Below are 5,213 nucleotides of genomic sequence, written 5' to 3'. Positions count from 1 at the left end.
TGTCAACACCAACGATATCTGACGTTTTTAACTCCCAGTGAGACACAGAACTATTTGCGAGATGACTGTAAGTTCAAGATGTTATTCTGAGCAGCTGGTGGAGAAAAATTCGGTAGCTGACGTCTCTTTGTGTGTAGTCAACAACGATATGTGTGGGGCTCTATTCCCAGTGAGCGCTGAACTCTTAGTCATATTATTTCTAGTTCAAACATGCTCACATATTACTGCTGGCGCAACAAACCCATATTTAACGTTCGTTTTCTCTAGAATATAACAGCGATAGGTGCCGGGTAGGAGTCCTGGGAAGGAAAAAATTAATGTTTCGTCTCGTCATTTCAGTTAAAACATCTAGCTACTGCCGCGAAAATCCGGTATGTCACATTTGACTGTGCTTCGATAGCAATCCGATTAGGTTCTGGGTTCGAATCCGTGTCCAACACAAAGCTTTACCTCACGGCATTTCAAGTAAGTTACTTGTGAAGAAGCAATATTTAACATCTCTCGTAGTTCGTTAACAGGGACAATAGATGATGGGTAGGAATTCGCGTCTGTTAAACATGTTTGCGTTATGCAATTTAAAGCTGATATTTGCTAACTGATACTGTCTAAAATCGAGGTATATCACTCTCTGTATGCTTAATCAGGAATGACTGTTAGTTTCCGTCAGTAACGAAATCTTTGCTTAGTCTGCATGAGCTGGGTTTGAATCCGTATGCGGAACAAGACGGTTCGTCGTGTCATTTGAAGTTCATACATATTCTCAACTAGCTGCTCGTGAATAACTTAAATTTTTAATGTCATTTTGTGTTAAATAATAAGTACGGTATGTTACTTTGAAGAGGAAATCATGAATACGACGAACTTACTACGTGCATTACTAATCTGACGTAATAATAAGAGTGGTAACATTTCAGGTGTGTCATTTATTGTAATACATGTGAGCTTACAAGCCTTAAGGACAGTCTTATCTGTGATAAGGTGTTCCCTGATATTTGTAGTATCGTGGTATTACTTTACATCTTGAGTTATTGCGGTACAGAGCAGTGTTTTCTAGTGGTGACTTGTTGGAACCATTTTCAATAGTCAAACGACTGTACCAAGGAGCGATTAGAGGACCTGCTGGACAGCTTTTTTTGAATAGGACAATGTTCCTGTCCAATAATTTTTAGATTAGTTACAATAAGCTTACGCTGCAAGAGAACTCGCTCGTATTTTTCAATATGTAGTCTGTCTGGAGTAGGGTGGAGATAGCAATGTGAAAGTTGCGAGCTGTCGAAGACGATCTTCATATTCCTAATGCGATTAGGACATCGTATACTCTTGACGACGTTTAGCACCTGTGCGGTCAGTCAACCAATTTCAGAATTCATGTTGAGTAATCCTGCTAAATTCCCATAATATTGTCTTTTTATATTGATGAGTAATATGGCTAGTCGTCACGTTCATGTGCCGTCTACAACGCAAATTTAATGTTACTATCCTAGGAACTAACCTGCAATACGTTTTGTATTTCATAATCGGAACTATCTGCATTAACCGTCATCAGAGCAATGTCAGGGAACAGAATGCAGCAGTGCCTTGGTATCTACTTGGGGACCTGCTTGAGTCGTGTTCTAAGGAAAGGGTAGTTGCTGGTTCACATTACGTTACACTAGCGAGAAGTACCGACTTTTCCTTTTCTCTGCAAACATCCCGAACTAAATTCAGTAACTAAATGCTAAGAATATATTTGCATTGTGCCAACTCAAAGATCAATAGATATGGATATAGATATAGATTTTTATATTTAAAGCCATTCTCGTTCTGCGTTGGAAGAAACATTATTCATTATTTGATTGTTCTTGTTACGATTGTTATTGTCATTCTCTCACTCGCAAGAGTTTTCACATTCCTATTTGGTATCGATGCACATGAAGAGTGGCTATGAAAGAAGGGAATACTGAATGTTACGTCATGCAGAATACACTCATTTACTTCTGCTCCTTGTGATCAACGCTACAGGAGAAGTGAGATACATAAAGTTGACAGTGTGAGGACAGACATGCTAGCACAACTCTGCAACTACACAGTGTTACCAGATAAAGTGGTGCTGCGGAATCGAAAGTGTAGTACGGACTTTGCCACAGTAGCAGACAGCTGCTAATTTCGGACCATGACCGTGGATTACACTTCGGTCAGTGCTGGTTAGAGTGTTGCAACTGTAAATAGAAGGCTTTGTTTGACAGTCTTGTGCTGATGCTGTCTGAATAAATTATGCCATTGGATAAAAAGCGGTTTAGTGTTGAGACCTAACCCACAAGGGGAGAAGGCACAGTGGTCTGCTTCAGGAATTCCAAGCAATAAAACACAAAAAAAACCAGGAAGGGTTCGAACAGCTACTTTCATGCAGAGACATGCATTTGGAATCTGTTCATCGTTACGGGGTCAAACAAGAGGGTAACATTACTGAAACAATGATCAGGCTACTTAGTATATAAGAGAGCATACAGATTTCAAGGAGGAAACGTATGAAGACGCAGACTTCCTCGTTATCAATATGTGCGGCATATCTTTCGTGTTAACGAAAGTAATATCCCGCTTTAACTCTTCTTACGTCTCAAATGAAATGAATGCCATGAGGAATCGAATATTTGTTGACTGCGTCTCTCCTTTCTTCCATCCGTACCAACATATTTCTTCATTCTCGTGGTAATCATGACATTCTTTTTGTATGCTGCAAAAGATTGCACGTGGACAAATTCGACATCGAGGTGCAAAGCGTTTGGTATCTTACATTATATTCAATTCGATTAAGCTTGAGATGTATTTTTACTTCGTTTGTATTTTTAGATGATTATGAACGTTACGGAAAATTATCTCACATGCTTTATGTTGAATGAGAAACATTGAATGGCCCGTTTTGCTTTCCTTACGTTGAAATGATATAATGTCGGCGTCAACAGCCTTCTTCCACGCCGGAAGCTGAAACTTGTATCATTCTGGATTAATGATAATTGAATGTCGCAAATGTAGACATAGCCCACAAGGCGACGTCAGAAACCATCAGGGGAGAACGCCGCATAAAAACCAAACGTGCGCGCGCGTCTCCACTCTGAAGGACCGTATCGGAGAATCACGGCAAGCATTTCGCTGAAGAGCTGCCTCGTAAGAGAACCGAGAAATGGCAAGTATTTGTCAACACTCTGATAGTGCATTTACCTCCGGGTGTAGGCCGGCGTTACCTCGCTAAATTCACTTGACATTCGTTTTCCACATCGAAGACTCGTACGATAGAATCCACTGTAAGATGAGACACTTAGAAAGTATAATTAATTTTTGGACTCCAAGAACGGCGTTCTTCACATAAGTAACACCTGTTTGTGTGTTTTAAGGTTGCGTTTTGAGGCTCAGGCAACATCGCAGTGACTATAGTCCGTCTGTGGTCGCCATTGTGTCGTTAGCTCAGAGGTTATTCGTCATATTGTGGCTTTTCTAACGCGGGACATTCTGAATCGGAATACTCCCCTTTCATTATTAGTTCCGGGACGTGACTATTTTTCTCGGACAAAGACCAATGCTGTGAATTGGATTCGCGGACATGCCATTCACTACCTAGTTGGACAAACTGTGGACTCTGTACTCGATTTTTGGACATACCTCAACGACCGTCATTATGTCGTTGTCCGCCACTCAAAATACAGACAATTTTTCTCGAACTTCCTTGGGAGTGCTTTCCACGACCCGCCTCGCAGCTGGAATGTGTTAAGCCAAGAGTGAGGAAGGTTTCCAGATTGAACCAATGAACATTTCTGAACTACTGAACGGAACACACCAATTTCGAGAAGACGTGACTCAACATATTACCAGCGGGGCGCAGAAGGAGTCTGATCAATTACACAACAAAAATAAGCAAAACAAAAATCAAAATAAAAATAAAATTCAGAAAAAGGAAGATTTTGTTTTGTTTGTAATGATAGCCCTAACCTTGAATTCCCATATTTCCCCTGGTATATAGGCAGCTCTTGGGGTAGGTTTAGTCAGGAGCCAACGCCTGAAGTGGACCAGATATTTTTTTTTGGTTATAGGATGAAAAGTGGCGGTGGCACTTAGTTTCCTTTTTTATTGCCATTTTCCTAAGGGGCTTTAAAATAAGAGAGAAAAAACGGGGTAATCGTCAAAAAAAGTAAAAGAAAAAAAGCAAAATTAAAAAAAAGAGGTTCCCTTGTGCGTTGCGGTGGTCGTACTATATGACATAGCAGTTCCAATCTCGGTGGAAGCCGCTGACTACAACCTTTTATTTTCCATTTTAATTAATGGAGTTGCAAACGGCTAGAAAAAATTGTTTATACGAAATCTGAAGAATGCCTTTAAACATCAATCTTCGTCCGATTCGACTTAGTAAATTAAGTTAATATCATGGATGTCTGCTTTGCAAATGCCAAGGTGCTTCACTGTAAAATAGATCCTGAAAAGATTCAAAGCGACTGTCAACGATATAAATTTGAGTTTTGTTCGTCATATAGGTCTAACATGTCAGAAGGTTGTTTATGAAGTGCACATGTTGATTAATATAGTTCCCCTCTTCTAAATTTTTGCAATAGCATTTAACTGTAGACGTTTTCTAACACCGGTGTTAGCAATTCCTCTCCGTTCTCTGAAACCTCCAAAACGACAAATTTTTCTGGTCTAATTCTGATGACCTTAACTATCACTTCCGATCAACATTAAATACTTCATGAACCCATACATGGAACTCCAAATGTGCAGTGTTCCTGCACTGCTACAGAGCATGCATTGCAAGGTATTCACACAGTTTATCGCATAGAGTTACCATAAGGAATGAAACAAGAACTGTAATACACTTTACACCACAGACGCTCACCTCGGCTTGACGAAAACATCCGAACATTGACCAAAAGTTGCACAAATAATTGAGTTTGAAAGGAAAAGAAACGAGGTATGAAGCATTTATAAATTCATCGAATGTAGCGAGGTGGTTTAATTTCGTCCCAGTCTATAAAATTAATTTCAGGCCATACTCAGCTCTTGCCGATTAATGTAATATAATACCCGCCTACTAATCAGGGCGTCTGTCTCCGTTGCTTTTGAGCGTGAATGGAAATCGTAGAAATTTTCTGTGGAGCAACATTTAATAATAAAGCGTTTTAAATCATCAAAAGCGATGAGCGGGAGCAGGCGCTTTCGATAAAGAACGGGGGAGTGCAGCGCCGCTG

The sequence above is a fragment of the Schistocerca americana genome, chromosome X, assembly GCF_021461395.2.
Source record: "Schistocerca americana isolate TAMUIC-IGC-003095 chromosome X, iqSchAmer2.1, whole genome shotgun sequence".
In the NCBI taxonomy this organism is placed as follows: Eukaryota; Metazoa; Arthropoda; class Insecta; order Orthoptera; family Acrididae; genus Schistocerca; species Schistocerca americana.
Note: the sequence above shows the minus strand (reverse complement) of the source record.